The sequence below is a fragment of the Crocodylus porosus genome, unplaced genomic scaffold, assembly GCF_001723895.1.
Source record: "Crocodylus porosus isolate Cpor-Errol unplaced genomic scaffold, CroPor_comp1, whole genome shotgun sequence".
Lineage (NCBI taxonomy): Eukaryota > Metazoa > Chordata > Crocodylia > Crocodylidae > Crocodylus > Crocodylus porosus.
The window spans coordinates 21,524,231-21,546,681 of record NW_017728917.1 but is presented as its reverse complement, the minus strand read 5'-3'; the positions used below and the strand labels follow the sequence as shown (position 1 = coordinate 21,546,681).

At 45.0% G+C, this 22,451-nt stretch overlaps 1 protein-coding gene across 2 annotated transcripts in view; it reads right to left on the bottom strand.

Annotated features, from left to right (window-relative positions):
- ERC2 (ELKS/RAB6-interacting/CAST family member 2) overlaps nucleotides 1-17,926 on the bottom strand; it is a 951,034-nt gene extending 933,108 nt beyond the window's left edge. For both annotated transcript variants that reach the window (XM_019536909.1, XM_019536910.1), the window contains exon 1: nucleotides 17,715-17,926. The gene's annotated coding sequence lies outside the window, so the exon portion shown is untranslated. The remainder of the gene's footprint in view (nucleotides 1-17,714) is intronic.
- Nucleotides 17,927-22,451: the final 4,525 nt, after the last annotated feature.

Here is a 22,451-nt window from a genome sequence, read left to right as displayed (position 1 = left end):
CTACTTCATGGTCAGGGTGGCTAGGGTCTGGAACCAGCTTCCAAGAGAAGTGGTGCAGGCTCCTACCCTGGGGGTGTTTAAGAGGAGGTTAGATGGACATCTTGCTGGGGTCATTTGACCCCAGTACTCTTTCCTGCCATGGCAGGGTGTCTGACTATATGATCTGCTCAGGTCCCTTCCGACCCTACAAACTATGAAACTATTTCTATCACACTCTTCAGTACAGAATGCAAAATTGTAAGATTGTGTTTACTAAATCCTGCCTCCTCTATAATATTATATTTAAGGTGTCTAGCTTGGCAAATACTTTAACTCTGATATTACTCTTAATAAAAAAATAAAAATCAGTTTTTCTGTGAAGAACAAAACAGAAAACAAGACACCACTGCTGCAATCAAAAGACATTGTTTTTTTTTACTAAAAATGCTCAAATCATGCACTCTGATTCCTGTTCCTTGATGATGACAAATTGGAAAATGTCCATTATTGTGACTGTCCTAGTTTTTCAGTTTATGGATTTGACTTTAGAACTTTAAATTAATCCTAAAAATATTTAATTAGTTAGGTAATTACTTAGGTACAGGGTGGATAAAAAAATCAACCTTTAAAAAAATTGATTTTTTTATTTCAATCAGATTTTTTTGAATTAATTGTATTTTTTATCTTTTAAAAGAAGCTTTTTTAAAAAAACAATTAACCTATATAAAGATACCTTTAATTTAAAATATGTTAAAGCTCAAAGATATCATCATGGAATCGGGATTATAACATCTAATTATATACTATTTGAGACAATATATTTATGTAACCTTTTTAGAAAAGATTTATAAATAAGCCAGAACACGCCATGGACTATATTAGGGGTCCAATCTTATAGGGTTCCCAGAGGCTCCTCTACAGATTAGTAAAGGTTAAAGAAAACCACTGTCCAATGGGACTCAATGCTCAGCCTAGAAGAATCCATTAAGCATCTGTGATGCTTAGTATCAGTTCTCAAACTGGATTTGGGTCTCCAGAGATAACATCCTTGTTAACAGCAATATATAGAGATAAGAGATAACAAACCTGATTACCTCCCATCAGCCCTATTGTCTCTCTGCAAGTTTGTATACACAGAATCAAGCCCCTACCTCTCTTTAAAAGTGCAAAGTTTCAAGAAGTTAAAATCAATAAAGGATTGTTGGGAGTAGAGTAGAACTGGGCCAGGAGGAGGAGTCTGGAGATAAATGCAAGGAGGGCGGTACTGTAGAAACAAAAGAGAAACATTTTGAGCAGAATATTCCAGAAGTCTTGAGGAATAAGTTTGAGTATAGCCTTTCCATTTATTAGAGGTCTAGTAAGGGGATGGTATGCTGGAAGGGAAAACATCAAAGCAGCAGGCTTGCTGGGCTGTAAAAGAGAGAAGAAATGAAAAATAAGAAGAACTCTAAAAGACAGTGAAGAAAGCCCCAAGTTAATAACATATGGCTGGAGCATTCATTTGTTGTCCTCCTAATATAATGTGGCAAAAATATCCCCCAAACAGCCGTGATTAATTTAGTGAATTGGAGATAGTTCAATGACCTCTCAATGACTTCACAAGTATCTGCTTCAATTAGCTTTGGTAAATAAATAACCAAATCATAATTCAGTTTTCTGATGTAGCTGCAACGTTAATCTGAAAAAAATCAAAATAAATCACTGCTTTAAAATGTATAGTGTGTACCTTCTAAAAAATTAAACCTGTACCTATCTCTGAATTATGAACAATATGTATTAAGGTTACATCAAACAACAAGAATGCACTTTTTTAGAAAACAATGATTAAATAGAGGCTTCCTGACCAGTGATTTAAATCAAATCATGATTTAAATCTATTTGATTTAAATCAAATCCACCCTGCTTAGGTAAACCAAATTTTGGTAGTGTTGGAGTGATGTTATATGACAGGCAAGGATTTTTGAGGGTGATACGTTTTATTGAACCAACTATGTGGTTGGGATAGACTTGGTGAAATAAAACGTATCACCCCCAACAATCCTTGCCTCTCTCTTTCGTAAACAAATACATTCTTACAGAAAATAGAATCTAAGCAATCCTTAGAGACCTCTGCCCCCAACTGAAAAAGAAGAGATAAAAAAAACCTGGAAGTATTATGCTAATATTATGTTTTAAATATTCAACTGTGTTACTCCAGTTGGAGTCCATTACTAGTATTTGAGTGTATAAGCAGAGTTTAAGCCATTAGATATGGAATAAGAGGATGGATTCATATGTACAGCCTAGTGCAACTAATTTAGTATGTTACCAAAACAGGTGGAATGTGGATTAAAAAGCATGAATTAATTAATCTTGGCAAATAAATTAAGGCCCTGATCCTGTGAAAAAACCCTGCACTACTAGAACCAACTGTCAGATCAAATGTTAAATCATACACAAAATGTAACCCTTATTTATATATGGTTGTATGTGTATATAAAAGAAAAACGCATACAAACGTATATATCACAAGAAGCTCATTAACCCCTCACGAGCTGCTATACCAAGCTGTCGGGGTATCCCCCTACCAGCACCCTGCGTCAGGGCCACCTACCGGTCGCCAAGTCCGCTCACTTCACATTGGGCGTGTACCACGCGCTTACCTCGCCTGCCACGACTCTGATGTTAAATGGAGTTGATCCAGATGTACGGCGTGTGTCGTCCAAAAATGAGACTCCTCAGCGTCCCGCGGGTCCCGCGTTTCTGAGGGCTCCACCACCCCTACACCCTCGCCCGTTCCACCGGGAAGTGGCCAGCTATCTTGTCAGGCCACGTATCCATAGGTTCCACAGATAATTGGCAAAAGAAATAGGAAAAAGCAACACAAGAACTTTGACCCAGGGACTCCCTTGATAGAAGCGGCTGCTTCAGCCATCAGCAGTCGTCCTTCAGTCCCCACCTTACCCCCTGTGGGGTCAGATGCTCCTCCTTTCACTCTCAAAGCGTCCCTGTGAAGGGCTTGCTCAACTGCCCTTTTACAGTTGAAGACCACTGTTGCGACTGTGCCCCTATTACAGGAGCTAGTCTCCACAGTCATGTAGTGCCCAGCTACCAGTGTCATTACGGTACCCAGCTCCACCCGGGTTCCCGCCACTGCCGGCCAGTAAACAAAACAGTTCTATGCCCCGCAAGGGCCAGCAGACTGAGCTCAGACACCCCGCTGGGGCTTAGCCCTTCCCCAGAGGCTCCTACCAGCACTCAGCGCTGCTCGCATCCACTGCAATGTACGCCGGCCTGCTCCATCAACTCCATGCCCTCCTTCTGGTTCCGCGCTGCCCCCGCTTGCCTGCTCTGGCCTCCCTTTTATGCTGGCCAAGGGAGTACCGGCCCCTTCCTTCCCTGCACACCTGGGTAAGGGGAATTTTCGCCTGTCTCCTTGGGGCTGCGAGCCTGAAGCCACTGGCCCCCTGCTCAGGCTGAGACTCAAGGAGCCTTTCGGCTCTTTCTCTCCCTGACATATCCCGCCACTCAAGACGCCACTAGGCGCTTCTCCTTCTTGCCCTGATACGTACGTTTCGTCTCCTTCTCCTTCCCCTCCCTGCTCCTCCTTTAGCTCTGGGTTAGAGCCTTCTTCGTCACATCTCAATAGGAAATCTGTCACAGTGTTCGACTTCCCTGTTCTGCAGGCCACGTGGAATCGGAAAGGTTGGCGCACCAGGGCCCACCTCATTATACGGGCATTATCAGTTTTGGCCCAATTTAGCCATCTCAGAGGGGCATGGTCAGTTATTAACTTGAACTCCTGCCCCAAGAGGTAAAATTGAAAGTAGTCCACCCCCCCACCGAATAGCTAAACACTCCCGCTCTATAGTGGAGTAGCTTTTTTCATGTTCGTTTAGCTTCCTACTGGTGTACGCTATTGGTCGTTCCACTCCATCAACCTCTTGAGACAGTACTGCTCCAAGCACGAAGGCTGAGGTGTCAGTCTGTAGAGTGAAAGGCAGGTCAAAGTTGGGAGTATGGAGAATTACCTCCTGGCACAAAGCCCGTTTGAGATCTTCAAAGGCCTTCTGCCGTTCCGCAGTCCACTCTATGCTGTACACCCTCCGGCCCTTCGTCATCTCGACTAGGGGGTTGGCTATCTCCGCGAACCTGGGTATGAATCGCCTGTAATAACTGGCAAGTCCCAAGAATGCTCGCATTTGTTTTTTAGTTGCCAGAGCTGCATAGTCCCTAATGGCCTTTACTTTGTCCACAAGTGGTTTCATGCATCCTTGTCCCACTAAGAAGCCTAAATATTTGGTCTCCCTCTTGCCCAGGGCACATTTCTTTGAGTTTGCCGTTAATCCCACCAGCCTTAATTCAAGCAGGACAGCCCTTAGAGCTCTTAGATGTTGCTCCCAGGTTTCCGTGTAAATCACGATATCATCTATGTAGGCTGAGGCATACCATTGATGGGGCACTAGGATCCAGTCGATCAGCCTCTGAAAAGTGGCTGCTGCCCCATTAAGCCCGAACGGCATTCTTTTAAATTCAAAAAGGCCCCAAGGTGTGCCGAAGGCTGTCTTTGGCTGGTCCTCCTTTCTCAATGGGATTTGCCAATAACCCTTCAACAAATCAAGGGTTGATATAAACTTCACTTGGCCTATGCGTTCCACTAGTTCATTCACTTGGGGCATCGGAAACGCATCGAATTGTGTCAGGGCATTTAATTTCCGAAAGTCCACACACAGCCTCAAGCTCCCATCAGGTTTTGTCACGGCCACTAAGGGACTGCGCCACAGACTATGGGATGGGGTGATGATCCCTTGTTCCAGCATCTTTTCTAATTCTTCTTTAATAGGCTGGTACCTGTGGAATGAGATCCTGTGCCATTTCTCGCGCGCCACCTGTCCCTCCTTGGTTATAATTTTGTGTTCCATTCCAGCTGCTTTCCCCGGCCTATCAGTGAAGACGTCCTTAAACTCTTTCACCATGCCTTGTGTCACGGCGCGGGGACCTAGGAGCGGCCATGATCTCCCTAGCGCCCCCCTGCCGTGCCAAGTAGGCGATTCAGCACCCTCTATCTCGCCCACCACGTCTTGGTGTCATATAGTTTTATAATGGAGGCTGCCTTATTGTCCCCTTGGACACGGTGCTCAAGTATCTCTTGTCCCCTATCCTGGTTGTACTGACCTGGTGCACCCCAGCCTTATGGGGCTATGTGTGCCTCCAACCTCCCCTTTAGCACGCCCCAAGCCTCGCAGATGTGCCAGACGTTCTCGTGTCTGTATGCTCTCCCCTTCCTAGGGTCTCTCAATACGTGCACCCCCTCTCTCTGGGGTCTCTCAGTATGCAGGCCCAATATACTCGCCCCTCCCGAGCTTCTGTTTACACCCTCGCCCTTTTCCGGGCTTCTCTCTTGTAAACACCCTCTCCGGGGTCTTTTCAATATAAGCGCCCCTCTCCCAGGGCCTCTCCAGTATACGCAACCTTCACACCCTTACTGTATACGCGCCCTCTCCAGGCCTGTCAAATGTACACGCAGCCCTGTCCGGGCTCTTACTCTCACGCTCGGCCCTGTCCGGGCTCCTGCCCGCGTGCTCTGCTCTCTCTGGCTTCTAACCGCGAGCTCAGCCCTCTCCGGCTCCTAATCGCGCACTCAGCCCTCTCCGGCTCCTAGTCGTGCGCTCAGCCCTCTCTGCGCTCAGCCCCCTCTGGGGCCTACGCAGCGCTTCTTGCGCCCCTCGCCCCCTCTGGGGCCTACGCAGCGCTTCTTGCGCCCCTCGCCCCCTCTGGGGCCTATGCGGCGCTTCTCACGCCCCTCGCCCCCTCTGGGGGCCTACGCGGTGCTTCTCGTGCTCCTCCCCTCTCTGGGGCCTACGCCCCACTGGGCAGAATACCGCCCCCCATGGGGCCAGGGTCACAACACTCCACAACGTCGCGCCTCTCTCCGGTGCTCACTCGCAGTGCCAGCTCTGGCACCAATCGCTGTGCCCTCCCAGGGCACCCAGGAACCCCCCCACTCCACTGGGGAGCTCCTATTGAGGCCTCCTCCATCCCCTACAGCCTCTCCCAGTCCTCCGGTCTTTACACAAATAACACCACAGAACCATAAGCCAATCGGCTGTAACAGAACAATAAGCCTACCGGCTATAACGTACAACCCAGTCCCACCAGTCTCTCCTGCCGAGCCTCCCAGGGAGGGTTCTCTCTACCCTGCAACGTGATGCCGCTACTCGTTCTGTTGGTCTGCTCAACTCAGCCCGACTCCACTGCAGAGCTCTTGCTCCTCCGGCTGCCAGAAGGGAACTGCCAGCTAGGCTTCGGCCTGGGCTGCTTATAAATGCCAGGCCCTGCCCCGTTCTGGTCAGGTGACCTGCTGCGGTTGTGGGACAAGCTGGGGCTAGAACTGCTTTCCCAAGAATGTACCCAGGACCTGAAATTTGTCTTTCCACCCTGTTGTGTGAAAATGCAAACCACAAGCAAACGGCTAGATAGTCCCAAACTTTGCAACCAATTTCACAACTATGTAACCCAAAGTACGCCTGCGTTAAAGGAACTTTCCAGTACCTTGTAATCGAGTATATAAGCAATGGAGAATAGGCACTCGGGGTCGGCTTTGATCTGAGTCTCATGACTCCAGGCCGACCTGCTTGCAAGCAATAAAGGCTTTGTCTCTGTGGCTTGTGGTGTGACTCACTTCTGGGGACCAAATTGGAACTTAGCCTCCAGGAGCTCGAACAGCCCCTTAACCAACACCTGGGCTGCCCTAATTTCTTCCTAAGAACGGGGCACCCGAGTGCCCCCGTGACACCTTGCAATTGGTGTAGTTGTGTACTCTCCAGCTGCCTCCCCACACTTCCCTCCCTAGGACCTTCGGGGTTATCCCCAATTTGTCCCCTGAATTCATCCAACTCAGACTCAGGAGAAATCAACAGCCCCTCAGGTTCGCGCCACTCTTTAAGGAGGTTTATATGATAAATCTGTTTCTCCCTTTTTGCCCCAGGGTGCGATACTTCATAATCTACCGGTCCTACCCTCCTTACTACCGTAAATGGGCCCTGCCAATAAGTCAAAAACTTGCTAGTTGAACCGGGCAGTAGCACTAGCACCTTTTGCCCTACTTTTAGCTCATGTTCTTTTGCCTGCATGTCGTATCTTTCCTTTTGTCTACTTTGGGCCTGCTCCAGATTATCGTGGGCCACCTCTCTGGCAATCTGCAGATGCTCCTGCAGATCCCTGACATACTGTGAGGCTCCCCATCCCAGACTCGAGTCATCCTCCCACCCTTCTCTCACAACATCTAACAGACTGCGCAGGTGGTGCCCGAACGTTAACTCAAACGGTGAATAGCCCAGCGATGCCTGTGAGGCATCCCTGATGGCAAACAGCAGGGGGGGGACCAATAGGTGCCACTTCTTTGGTTCTATTTGCGCGCACCGGCGTAGCATTCCCTTCAAGGTACTATTAAAATGCTCCACCAAACCATTGGTTTGGGAGTGATACACTGCCGTTTTTAGATGACCTATCTGTAGCACTTTGCACATAGCCCTCAGCACCAAGGACATAAAGTTAGACCCCTGGTCCGTAATTATTTCCCGGGGAATTCCGAATTTGGCGACCCACTTCATTAACTCCTCCACTACCTTGTGTCCAGTAACTGCTCTCAGCGGGATAGCCTCCAGGAATCTGGTGGCGTAGTCTATAAGCACCAATACAAACTGGTGTCCTACCACGCTTCGGGGCAGCGGGCCTACCACATCCAAAGCCAACCTAGCGAATGGCTCTCATACGACCGGCATCAGCCACAAGGGCACCTTAGGGGGCTTATACGTGCTCACCTTCTGCCATAACTCGCAGACCCTACAGTATTCTTCAACTTCTTTGTACATGTGAGGCCAGAAGCACCACCTAGATAAACGAGCCTCTGTCTTGTTCTTTCCTAGGTGCCCCCCAAAGGGATTCCTATGCGCTAGTCGAAGCAGAGGCTCTCTGTAGGGTCGGGGTATAACTACTTGGGTGAGCTCCTCTCCCTCAGCCCTACCCTGCTTAACCCGGTATAGCCGCCCATTTCTTATCTCCACCCGGGGTAACTGTTTATCTTGCACGGAGGGTGTTACCTGCTGATCAGTTCTCGACTGGGCTGTCTCCCAGAATGACCACAGTTCCTCATCACTCTCTTGGGCCTCCCGGAACCGGCTGCTGTTAGACACGGCCTCTATTTCCAGCTCGTTGGGCGCCTCCCGACCGATCCCCGCCAGTACCTCTCTTAGGCTTTCTTGGCTGTGGATCAATGCTATCACTTCGAATATCTCGGGCCAATCCCAGCCCAAAATCATGGGGTACAAGATTCCTTCAGCCAGCCCCACCAGGATTCTTCTATGGATCCCATTCACTTGTATATCAAGTAGACACTTTTCAAAGTACAACTTTTGCTTATGAAGGCATGCCATTTGCACCCTGGCACACCGCGGCGCGTGCTTCCACTCGATCAGGAATGGGCAAACTAGCAACTGTGCACATCTCGTATCCACAACTGCCAGGACTGGCTGGCCTTCAACCCATACCAGCACTTCAGGTAAGGGCTGCACCAGGGCGGTCAAGCTATTGCCCACCCCACAATCCATCAATTCAGTCTCAGGGGCTTCCTCCAATCTTGCCCGGCAGTCAGGGGTCTCTACGTCCTTTCCAGGCCTCGACCGCCAACCCCGAGAGCAGTTCCATGCTATATGTCCCTTTTGTCCACAGAGGAAGCATACCAGTCCTGGAGGACTCCCCCTCCTGCTTCCTTTACCCTCCTGGTCCTTTTTCGTATTGAGATCCTGCCCCCTGCTCCCTTGGTCCCGCCGCCGTTCCCCTTGGGCCATATCAAAATGCTCGGCCAACTGTAGGGCCTCCCGGGACAATGTCAAGCAGTGACACCATACCCACCTCTGGGTGTCCTCATCCAGGTCTGTCAGGAATTGCTCTAGCAGTATCTGGTCGCAGATCTCCTCTTTAGATGTAGCCTCGGGTCTGAGCCATTTATTCATTAGGTCCATCAGGCTCTGCCACAATATCCACGGGGCCTTCGCCTCTCTTGACTTTTTCCCCCAGAACGCCTGGCGATGCCTCTCTGGTGTTATATCCAGTCTCCTTAATATCTCTACCTTTACTTGGTCATAGTCTTGGGCGTCCATTCGAGTCATAGCCCTATACGCCGCTTGGGCTTCCCCGATTAACAGAACCCCCAGCTGTCCAGCCCATTCTGTCTTCTCAATTCCCGCAGCTATATCTGCCCTTTCAAATGTTTCCAAAAAGGCCTCGGAGTCATCCTCTTTGGACATCTTAGGCATGCTAAAGCCCCACTGGCCCCTCTGTGTCAATACCTGATGTTGGAGCAAATGCTCCTGTACGCTCGTCTGTCTCATGGCCTGTTGCTGTTATTGCTGCAGCACTTGGGCCATCAGGTTCATGGCCTGCTGAAGGGATTCTGCCCCCGTTGGTCCAGGCTGGTGCTCCATCTGGACCCCTTAGTCTGGCCAGGGAAGCTGCTGTCACGTTCCCGGCCAATGCACCACTGTCAGGGTACGCCCCTACCGGCACCCTGCGTCAGGGCCACCTACCGGTCGCCAAGTCCGCTCACCTCAGGTTGGGCGTGTACCATGCGCTTACCTCGCCTGCCACGACTTTGATGTTAAATGGAGTTGATCCAGATGTACGGCACGTGTCATCCAAAAATGAGATTCCTCAGAGTCCCGCGGGTCCTGCTTTTCTGAGGGCTCCACCACCCCTACACCCTCGCCCGTTCCACCGGGAACTGCCAGCTATCTTGTCAGGCCACGTATCCATAGGTTCCACAGATAGTCAGCAAAAGAAACAGGAAAAAGCAACACAAGAACTTTGACCCAGGGACTCCCTTGATAGGAGCGGCTGCTTCAGCCATCAGCAGTCGTCCTTCAGTCCCCACCTTACCCCCTGTGGGGTCGGATACTCCTCCTTTCACTCTCAAAGCGTCCCTGTGGAGGGCTTGCTCAATTCCCCTTTTATAGTTGAAGACCACTGTTGGACTGTGCCCCTATTACAGGAGCTACCGTCTCCACAGTCACGTAGTGCCCAGCTATCAGGGTCATTACGGTACCCAGCTCCACCCGGGTTCCCGCCGCTCCCGGCTGGTAAACAAAACAGTTCTATGCCCCGCAAGGGCCAGCAGACTGAGCTCAGACGCCCCGCTGGGGCTTAGCCCTTCCCCAGAGGCTCCTACCAGCACTCAGCGCTGCTCGCATCCACTGCAATGTACGCCGGCCTGCTCCATCAACTCCATGCCCTCCTTCTGGTTCCGCGCTGCCCCCGCTTGCCTGCTCTGACCTCCCTTTTATGCCGGCCAAGGGAGTACCGGCCCCTTCCTTCCCCGCACAACTGGGTAAGGGGAATTTTCATCTGTCTCCTTGGGGCTGCGAGCCTGAGGCCATTGGCCACCTGCTCGGGCTGGGGTTCAGGGAGCCTTTTGGCTCTTTCTCTCCCTGACACAAGCTATAAGAACGTAGGTTAGGCCCTTAAAAATTTTGGAGAGGGTAGCCTATGGGAACAGCTGCTATGATATTCTAGACTTTGCTGAAAGATATTTTAAATGATAAAAAAGGAACATGGGATCTTTAAGACTGAAGCACACCAGAGCCATCATTACTATTGTTTAAAGCAACAGGCTCATTTAACACAATACTAGCTCAGATTATAGAAGATCAAACTCTAAATTTGTTTTCCCATTGATACATAATAAGTGATGCACGATTTTCATAAAACGATTATAATCTATCAACTCGAGAAGCTACAGGCCAAATTCATACAGATAATTGGTGTAGTCATAAAAAATAATTATGATATGAAAATAATATATTTTCTTTACAAATTAAGTTGAGATATGACTAGAAAAGTCATTCTTTGAGACCTCCATCATGCATTCAATAATCAATAATCCAGAATAATTATGTTATTATTTGTATAATATAGTAGCTGCTGGTAGATAATAACCAGAAAGTAATAACTCAACACGTTAATTAACTAGACATACAGTATTTCAGACACACAGTTAGTTATTAAATGTCTAAAGTGAAAATGAACTAAGCTTATATAGCAAGTTTAAAGATATGCTATTTATCTTTATCCAAAAAATCCAGAATTAAAACCTCAAAGCTATGGTAAAACTGCCAGGAAGGACTGATTGTATAATTAGTTGTGCAAATCTGTGTACAGGTCCAAATCAGATACAAGTAAACAAATACATATATTTAATATCTTGGTAGCGCCTTTCTTCTCATGTGCCAAAAGCAAGATTTGGTTGGCAATACATTTTGGATCAACTATACAATTAGGAGAGATGTTAGAAAATATCAGGAATGATCCCCTTCCTCACATCTGAGAAAGAAGCAGAAGCAACCTAAACGAAATATCAGGCAGAAAAATCAGGTTTATGCATTTGAACTGGTATTTCTGTAGTCTGAAACTGTCTCACAATTTCTCTTTCCTCCACAGGTTTACTGTACTCTTTTCCTTTTTAAGTGACCACTTTCATTTTTAAGTGACTGTCTGCATGGATGTTAAACAAAAGTTTATTTTAATTTAGATAATTAGCTTAGACTCTGTCAGCTTCTTTCCAAAACCTGAGGAAGGGCATTTTGTGCCCTAACACCAATCTCTGTCACCCTCCCCAGATAAAGAGTTGGTCCAATAAAAAAAAAAGATAACACCAAACAAAATCTTGCTTCTTACATAGTCCCTTGACCAGCACGGCTACAACAATACTACTTTGTTCACACAAGATCTTAAAGTGCCTTTATAAAATATTACTTCATCCTGCACATACTTACACATTTATTTTTATGCAAGGGAGTAGTTTCCATTGAATGCCCATCAGTAAATTACACACATGCGAAGTATTTGAAGGATAAAGCCAAACTTTTTTTTTTCCTCTTTTTCAGTATCAGAATTTTTTTTTATTCATTTATTCTTTTTAACTTAAGAAAATAATGGCATCTGGTTTTAATGTAAGGTATTCACATTTTCAGTAACTACTTACATCTTCCTTTAAATTGGATGACTATGCGGGACACAAGGGTGTACAACACCTTTCAGAATCATACCAAAAATGAACTGGGCTACACCCCACACTCACCTACAGCACCTCACAAGTGATTTCTGGGAACTCAGTAGATTTCCTCCAAGTCAATACAGAAGCAGTTCCCTAAAATGACATTAGATGTCACTGTGTATTTTTTGGATTTGCTCTTCCAGAAGAGACAGAACAGAGTTCCAATCACTTGGGATTATTAAAAGCTTATAGCACTTTTTTGCTGTCACAACCCCTTCTCTGCCTTAATACTGAAGGTTACTTAACCTAATTAAACACACAAAAAACAAGTCATTATAAACATCTAAAATGAACATCTGACCTGAAAATGGAGGCTATTCCACTGTTTCCCTTAGCATAAAACAAAAAAGAAGATAAAAATGAGTTGTCTGAGCAGATTTACAAATAAGTTCTGAAAGAGATGTCTATAAAAGCCACAGCACATCATATCTGCCAACATTTGGTAATCAAAAACAAATATGTTATACTTGTATGTTAAGCTTGTCTAAGTTGTTCAAAAAATAAAGATGACAAGTTGCATTTCAAAAATAGAAAGTACAGAGGACAAAGATTCAGTTCATTGAAAAATTGTAAAGCCAAAGTTAACAAGGTCACAAAACAGCATATCCTAGGATCCATACACTGTATAAAAGCCACAGTACATAATGAAACACTAATTTGGCCAAGCATCTTTCTTTTGGCAAATTATTTTTATTTTACTGCCTGTGAAAAGTGCTGGGCTAGCAACACCCAAAACAGATGTAGCAGCAGCAACATCCTTCAAAATCTGACCTATATTTAACAAGGAAGAACCATTCTTAGGAATGAAGGTAGTACAGCAGTCCATTCAGCTTGTGGCTTCTTTGAGAAGATAATCAAAAAGATGCTAACGAATGCCAATTGAGAGACTGGACATTTCAGTAGGCATGGGACTGAAACAGCCAATGTATGTTTTACAGGGCACTAAGCAGTCATCCTATCCTATTGACTTTATCAGTATCAGTTCTGTGGAACAGAGCTTTAGTTAAAGCACCCCCACCACCATTTTTCAGCACAGGGATGCTAATACATGTGACATTCCAGGCACTTTAATTAGAGCAGCTCTCAGAGCTACTCTGAAGTGCTCCCCACCCCCACCGCCTCCCAGAGCATGCGTACAAATGGAATCACTTGCAATTTTCAACCAGTTCCCCTTCTTGTGACACACCCCAACTTCACAGCTGTCTAGATGACGCAAGTAATTTGTAACCTAAGTAATTTTCACAAGTACTGCTTTATTTCATTCTTCTCCTGTTCTGATTTTTGGTCTCCACCTACCATTAGGCTTTAAAGAACTAGGGCATAAAGAAGAACAATACCAACAAATCTACTGGTATGACAAGCAAACAACTTTAAATTTAATAAAACAGATATATTAGAAAGGATTCTATAAAAGCAGGCTTCTACCTCATCCAGGAAAAGCACAAAACAACTGCCTGAAGAAGGGTTGCAAAAGCTTGCAAAAAAGAATTTTTCCAATTATTTTAGTTGGTCTAATAAAAGATATCAAATTTACCCAAAGAACATTGTCTGCCTATGTCCTTTGACTAACACGGCTACAACCAACACCTTAGAAATAGGTAAACACTCAAAAAAAAGGGTCATAAAAAAGAAGCCAAGCTGGCCACATCATAGTTGGTTCAAAGTCTCATTTCCAGTAAGTGATGGGGAAAAAAGACTTAAAAATACAGTAAGGAACTAGATTCTTTGACAAAACCTACTCTGAAACCTCTCTCTCATGCAAATTATATGTTCCCATACATAGCAATTTCTTGCTAAATAAAATTGTCATTACAGTTTAGTTCTTTCAAGTTTCACATCAACAGATATAAGTCACTAGGATTCCACATAAATACTGTACATGTCACAGCAGCCAGTTTTACAGAGGAGGACAGGAGTATCTGGCAATCCCTCTCCAAATTCTAGACACCATGGTTGACAAGATCTACCCAGTACTATAATCATATGATAATCCATTTGTGTTTCTGGAGGAGCCTCTTCACGGAAAAAGGAAATAATTTACATAGCCTGCCAAATTTTAAAATAGGACACTGCCAATATGTCACTATCCTGGGGTCCTGAAATAAGTCTTTACCTGGAAACATAGCCATGGGCACACATCCTACCCAAGTGGTTCATGTCCAGCATATGAGCAGAAACAAAAGCAGCTGCATCTCTCATTTGCTCAGCTAAGTCACTGGCTGTGATTTACAGACTCAACCAGTTCACAGTTATACATAACATTCACAACATTTAAATCATCCTAGAGACTAAAAATAATGTCTAGCCCCAAAAAGGTCCTGCGAACATCTTATATGAGTCAGGAACTTCAGATTTCTACCTAGTTCTTTGTGCAATACGTGGTGGTGGTGGCAATGTTTACATGGCTTGATCCTACAAGATGCCAGAAACCATTACCTTTTCTCTCAGTTGAGGGAGCTTAGCACCTCTCTAGGTGATACCCTGAACACATACAGGCCTGGCTTTCCAAGTAAGGACCAGTGGCACTGCTACATGTTAAAACTCTTCCCAATTTAAATCTGACTGCTGGTTATTTTAAGAAGTCGGGGATTTGCAACTACTTTCAAATCAGCCAAATAAATTGCTGGATTCCCCTGAAAAGAGCAGCCAAGACAGTAACACTGTAAATATAAATATAATTTGTGAATTTTAACCCTGTCCCCAAGACTGGAATTTATCAAAAGATATACAGCATCAGTTGGTCACTATAAATAATGACACAGAGCAGAAGAGATGAAGTTCAGGAAACAACATTTAGTACCATGCTAAATAGTACAGACGCATTGTATAGATAAACATTAAATATCTAAGTTTATGGATACCTGTGATTGTTATGAGCCTTTCCTTGATGCCACAAACAGCCTACAGCCATTCCCTTGTATGACAGCTTATATATGGATAGTGGCAGTCCAACATAAATCCAATCCACTTTACTCCAGAATGATCATTTCTTAAAGGAAAGTCATTAACTCATACTCTTACAGTTAAACAAAAAGTGATCCAATTAAAGGCAAAAGCACTCTGGAACAATTTAAATTGATTTTTCTCCTAATCTATATGCACAGAGTCTTTTTTTTACATATCACCTAGAAAAAGGACCCCTTGTCCAATGTGGCTGGAGCAAACTAGAGATAAACAAAAGTAGTACCTGGTTTTGCTTTTCATTATGAAAACCTTGGTCAGCTAGCTTTACATGGAACATCACTTGGAATCACAGAAGCACATTTTTATTTAGGGCCACTTATCAAAGATACTCATACATAGGCAGTGTTTCACCACAGTACAGAACCATTTGTAAAAAATGTTGTTACTGTCCCTGCTGCTTAGCATGAGCCACGGAGCCTAAAATCTGTCCTTACCTTCTCTAAATCTTCTCAGTGTGGGGTGTCTGTCTTTGCTGTTCCTCCTCCTCCATCCCCAGATGTCAAGGTTACCAGGAAGAACAAACTGAATCCAATAAAGATTAGGAGTGGGGAGTAAATGTCACTCAGCCTACCCCTTCCCAGAATTAAATGTTTAGAAAGCAAGACAGATTTTTCCTTCTCTTGTCCCTGGAGGCAGTCTAACACTACAGTGCAGGTGGGCAGAGCCTTTTATGCTCAATAAGCATAGCTAACACATGGTGTCCAGAAGAATACACCAAGCGTAGGGGGCATCTTGCTGATTTTGATACTTCCATAAAGCAATGAGGAAAGCTCAAGTGCATCAATTTTCCACACTGAGATACTTTTTTGGTATAAAATGGTATTATTTTCCATTCAGTTCTTTAAATCATTCAAAAAATTATTATAAAACAAGCACAGATAAATTATTGCTTGACATCAGCTGCATTGCTTACTTTTATCAGCAGCAGCTTCCTCTCCTCTTCTTTTACCTGAGTCAATAACAGGTATTAAAAAAAAAAAAAAAGCAGGGAAAAAAATCCTGGCCTCCAACTAAACAGCACAGCAGCAAGGAATCACTTCCAACCAACTGGGCAACCAAGGGAGGTTGAATGAGTCTCTTTCCACCTCAAAACCCATGGGATAGTGCAAGAGGCAAGGTGGCTACTGCCTCTGCTTCAGAGGGCAGTGACAAGAGGGAGAAAGATGCTTTCTCTCCTTCACGAGGACTGGAGGGAACCTGAAAATCCCCTTGTGCTCCCCAGGAACCAGCTGGGGGGACCCAGAAAGTCTCTCTCCCCTCAGCCATGCCGAAGAGGGAGGAAGAGTCTTCTCCCTTCTGCCAGGCAGCGAGTTTAGCGAGGAAGCCTGGAGCAGCGAGAGGGGCTAGGCGACAAGCCCCTGCACAGCTGTGGGGCCCCAGAAGAGCTGCCGCCCCTGGAAAAGCTGGATGGGAGTCTCCAGCCGCTCCCCCCTGGCAGGGCCGTGCTGGACGGGGTGGGGCAGGGTTGGGCCGGGCCCTGAGGGGAGAGGGGCGGGAGAGGAGTGTCTCCACGCCCTGAGCACAGTCCCTTCCCCTCGGGCGGAAGGCAGCAAGTAGGCTCAGTCCCGCCTGGGGGCAGGGGCAGGTGCAGCGGTCGTACCCTCCCGGGCGGCTCGCCGGGAGCCCGGCTGCTGGAGCCAACCAGAGAACTAGCCCTGACAAGTCGGGTGCGCCCGCCCCCGGGCGGCGCTGATTGGCCGGGCGCGTCGCGGCGAGACTATTCCTGCCAATGCCAGTGGCCTGCGGGCTTGTCCATCAGAAGGGGACTCTCAATTCCCCGCTATGGGAGTAGATCCCCCTCCATCCATCACCAGGCTGAGCAGGTAGCCGCCTAGAAATCAATCACACCCGCCTCACCCCGCGCCCCAGCGTCTTATTACTCCGGCTCTTGAGGCAATAAATAAATAAATAAACAAACATACATTTACACACACACACATATATACATATGTATATATGTATATGTATGTATGTGTGTGTGTGTTTCTACACACACCTATATGTACGTGTGTGCATGCATGCATAAGACATATAGCCATGGGGTTTAGCCTATGCATCATCATCTTGTGCTCCCTACAATGATCTTTAAAGCCACCCGGCATTAGAAATGTGCACCCCCAGGAGCGCTCCCTTCCTTATGTAACGGCAGAACAAGATCCTGCTAGTTTCTATGAATGCCCTTTCCCAGGCACTAAAAAAAAAAAAGAAAAGAGTGAGTGTGGGGTTTCCCTCCCTGCCTGGCAGGTCTTTCTCTAAAATAAATAAATAAATAAATCCCCAAGCTGTATACACTTCTAGGCTGCACAGCGAGGCATTTCCAGGGCTGATCCTTTTCCATTCTAGGCAACTTTAACAACAACAATAAATATTTATAAACACCGGGCACAACAATGACAATTACATGGCTGCTTTTAGGAGAAATTGCAAGAAAGGTATTTGGATGGTGCTCCTGGAAGGAGAGACACTCAGAGCCACCACAATCAGATGTGCACTTGGTCACACTGATTGCCATGTATTTTATAAAGGGAGGCAAAAAAAGGTGGGGGGGAAGGTTTTTTTGCAATTTCTTCCTTCCTTTTCCAGCTTCGGGGTAATTGCAGTCAGCAACACATAGCGATTTGGTCCATCGGCATGAATACACACAAATATCTATTATGGCCATATTCTTGCTTAAGATTCTCACCTTTCAAATCATTGCATCTGTCTGTCGTCCTCACGTGGATCTCGCCACATCACATCCAACCGGCAGCGCCTTGCCGCGGGGCCGGAGAGCGGGAGCCGTGCGGAGGCCAGGAGGGGACCTGCTGCAGTCGGGAGCGGCGTGTGGCGCCCGAGCCCTCGTCTCCCCGTCCTCAGTCAGCTGCGAGCCCGGCTCTCCGGCTTGCCAGTCCCTGACTCAACATTCCCAGCATTCCCGAGGAGCCGCCTGCTCGCGCGGCCCGAGCGGCTGGCCGCCGGGGGCAGCCGCGAGCTCCAAACCGGCGGGAGGGGGCAGCCGCCGCGGCAGCGCGCAGGAGCCGTGGGGTCGCGTGCCCGTAGTGCAGCCGTGGGGCTGGTTCCGACCCCCCCAATACCCACCTCTGCATACAAAGTATTGAGGCTGAATTGCGTTCTTGTGTAGTCAAGGCCGACGTTTTCGAAGCCGGGTGCCCAGAGAAAGGTACCTAAATCCATATTTACAGACCTTCAGTAGTAGGTGTGTATTTTACCTGTCTGTACAAATGCACACAAAGCAGCAACAACAAAAAATCTCTATTCTGGCCAAACTGTAAAATTAACTCAGATTTGTTATTGGGGAATTAAGAATACAGGAGAGAAAGAGGAGAAAACTACTGAGCCCAAAAGCCTTTTTTTGCTAGAAATTTGTGACGTTGCAAACTGCATTAAGAAAATGACGGTAGCAATGGTATTTCTTTATTTTTGTAGCTAACTGAACCAGAAAAAATTTTGCCTCCACAAAAATTCAATTACTTCCCATCCTGGAGAACATATTTATTCCTTTCTTCTGTTTTTTTTTTTTTCACTATTCTGTTTTTCTGTAGTCTAAATTATTGTTTGGATCAAAATATTAGGACAGATCTACTGAGTCCAAAAGTTCCAAGATATGTGCATGTCACCCCCATTCCAGGACTTTCACAAATAAAACTGCTTCCTCTTTTTGCTGCAGGTTAATATATTTGTGGAGCACTTCAATACTATAATTTTATTTTAATTCTAACTTACACATACACACGTATACAAACACTACGGTTGAACAGCCTTGGTTAGGGATAGAATCTGTGGAGTTTCTAGAAAATATGCTAAATGAAGTTGAAATCAGCCAATAATATTGCAAACTTATTTAATCCCTTCATTGCTGTGGCATTTACATTATCCAAAACCAGTTAAAATTGTTAAGCCAGTTAAAATTGTTTGCTGTCATGAATATTTATTCGGAAATGTTACCATTCCAGACAACACTGGAATCCAAATCTACAGCATAGGCTGCAAAATAAAAGTGTGTTTTGAAAATATAAAATTAAATAAACAGAATGCAAAATAAAAGTGCCTGAAAAAGAATGTCTGTGCCCAAAAGCTTGCAAAGAACACTTTTTTCAACTATTTATAGTTTCATAAAAGATGTCACATCTACTGAAAGGACCTTGTCTGCCTTTTAAAAATGTAAGACTTTCCTTGCTTTCTCTATTGTCTTTTAGGTAAAGGATAAGATGGAAAAGGGATATTTTTCTGGGTGATAATTGCATAGGGATAATAAGCATGATCACAATATGGGACCAGAGTGTAAAAGTGAGTTACTTTTCAAGAGGTGTATATTGCATTAGAGTTCTTTGTGGAACATGGAAATGGTGGGCAGAGGAAACCAGTTGCTGGATACACTCAGTGGAAAAAAAACGCCTTGATTGGTATACAACTAAGTTCACATAGTTAAAATTTTTAAAAAAATCAAAAAAGTAGTTCTCCTTTCTTGACTTCAGGACTTGTCAGGCCTTTTACTAATAAGATGGAGAAATGGTGGAAAATATTTATTTCTTTAAGTGGTACTTCATAAGAATTTTGTCTCATTTTCAAAAGTTAAATCCCTAACAGTCATTTAGATCCTGTCTATACTAGGGACATCTTACAAAAATAACTTACCTGTTCGGAAAAAAAATTGTTGACTCCACTGTTAACAAAGGTAGTAGCTTTACTGGTAGCACCTTTATTATAGATCAGAGGTTTTCAAACTTTTCTAAGGAGTGTACCCCTTCTGGTGGTGATGGCTGGATGCAGAGTGGGGGAGGGTAGGTGGCCGGACATGGAGCCCTGGTTGACAACCCCTGTTGTAGATTAAGCTGCTGCCAACTTTTTAAGTACTCTGGTCACAGTGCATCCCTGTACCTAAACAGGAGCTGAGAGAGGTCAGTTTCTGCTCTTATTTGGCACTGTCAGCAGCCAATCTGGTCACTGGCACAAGTTATGGGCCTTAGATCAGAACTAATCATAGCCAATAGACCATCTGCACTAGGCCTCCCAAACTGTTGTCCTAAAGGGCAAAATTCCAGCATTATTGACAGGGCCATTGGGTAGAGAACTTTGAAAAACAACAGTATGGAAAATACTAGGCAAAAAAGTTAATAGAGAAAAATGTGCTTCTGAATAAAGAAAACAACCAGGAGTCTGAACACAGAGGATGCGTTATTTGTAGAGACATCATGGCTCCAAAACAAAACCCCAGATTCAAACAATCCCAGATGTTCAGTAATGTTTGTTCACTCTATTCAAGAGAGTTTTAGAATACAAACCCATTGTATTGGATGCACAATAAATTCAGGAATTTCTGATGCAAATCTAAACCTAACAGCTTAGAATCATTTTTAGCCATTATCTCCTTGTGTAGTGATACTGCTGGACAGGAATCTTTTGCTTTCATGCTTAGAAAAAATACTCAGATGGTTGTTGCATGTCATGTCAAGCAAATGAATCCCGAAAGGCACTAGAGTACACACTAATTCATCGTGAACAAGGAGGAGAAAGATCAAGGCAAAAATTGGCAGCATACCATAAACAAATAACATTGTATAAAATAAAAAGGGTAAGAAAATCTGCTTCTCCATTTTTCTCTCACATCTATGCGACAGTTCTGGTTTTAGGAATTCATAGAGCCTTTACATTTGGAGTCTGTTTCATTAATATTATTTTCCACTTCATTCTTTAAATTCAAATCATTCAAAATAATTATTATAAAGGAAACACAGATAGATTAATGCTTGTCTTCAGCTGTGTTGCTTATTTATCATCACCAACTCCCTCTCTTCTTCTTTTACCTGAGTCAATAACACTTCAGCAGCTGCCAGCTCCCTTTCATATTTTCAGTTCTATCAAAAATGGTGAAGACAGAAGCTATTTAGCACTCCTTGTTTAAAATAGAAATTGAAATGTGAATGGAACCCAGTCACTGCTGCTGAGCAACTGAAAGCAAGCATCCGCAGGTGCAAGCTTTAAAAATAACATGGGGGGGGGACCTGTATTTCGACTTTATTTCCATGAACCTAGTCCCTGCCACTTTCATCCAGCCTCCCTAGCGGCTGAGCTGCTTTTAGTTTTCATGTTTTATTAGAAAAGCTAAGCCAGGAGCCTTAAATACCAGCCCATTTTACCTTTTTTTTGGTTTAAATTAAAAGTTAAAAATGGCTTAGAACAATTTATGCTGGCATTATATACATGTATTGTGTACAAAGTTTTTGATCACTTTCTCACAAAGGAACAGAAAATGAATAGAAACAATCCAGAGAAAGGCACAGAGAGAATTAGAGGCATAGGCATAGAAGGCTTCCTAAGGAGAAATATAAAAGGTGATTCCAAGGACTTGGCCCTAGTTTGGTTGGTGATTTTTTCAAATCCAAAGTACACAAGATGGTTCTAGTATGGACTATACTACTATAATTAAGGTCAGTCAGGTAAGCCTATTTACCTGTCTCATAATCAAAAAGCAAATAATAAACAAACACATTATATTTAAATAGTCACTATCACGAAGTATTATTGCTATTACCTGATTTAGTAATCTTCAAAGGTGCGCTAGACTTTTATGAAATACAAAGAACTTTTATGAAAAAGAAATAAATCTACACTTGTGCTAGCTAAAGATGAAGTTGTGAGGTTATCAGTCCTCATCATTCAAAGTATCAGCTGATTTTCAACTAACATCAGGAAGGCAACTTTCCTTAATGATGTAGTAGCGCATAATAGAGGGTGTGTCTACACAAGACACTTTACTTGAGATTAGAGCTAATTACTGAGCAGTAAACATCAAAGTCTACAGGTGCAAATACTTACTGCGCAGTAATTGGCATGAATCACAAATAAATTTGCTACCTGCAAATGCAACTAGCAAACTAACTTTCAATTACTTACTGCACAGTAGTGTACATGTGTAGTACACATGACCAGGAGCACATTTGCTGCCAGTCAGCTGGACAGCAAGGAACAAGTAATTGCTCCCTGCCCCCAGGAGCTGCCTGCTGCCAGGGCAGACTCTGCCACCAGAGCCTGGGTGCAGACTATCTCCTTCTTCCCCAGCAGCAGGGAGCACCCAGCCCCACTCTACAATTACAGGGCCAGGGCTGGTAGATCCTTGTCTCCCAGCCCAAACTCCACCATTGAGAAGCCTGGGCTAGGAGATTCTTTTCTCCCAATGCCAGCTCTGCAGTCACTGGCACTGCAACTGCAGAGCTAGTACTGGGAGGGAAGAATCTCCCAGCCCAGGCTTCACAACTACAGGGCTCAGGCTGCAAGATAAGGATCTCATGGCCCCAGCCCCACAACCACAGAGCTAGCACTAGGAGATAATTTCATAGATTTCATAGACATTAGGGCTGGAAGGGACCTCGGGAGATCATCGAGTCCAGCCCCCTGCCCAAAGGGCAGGAAGTCAGCTGGG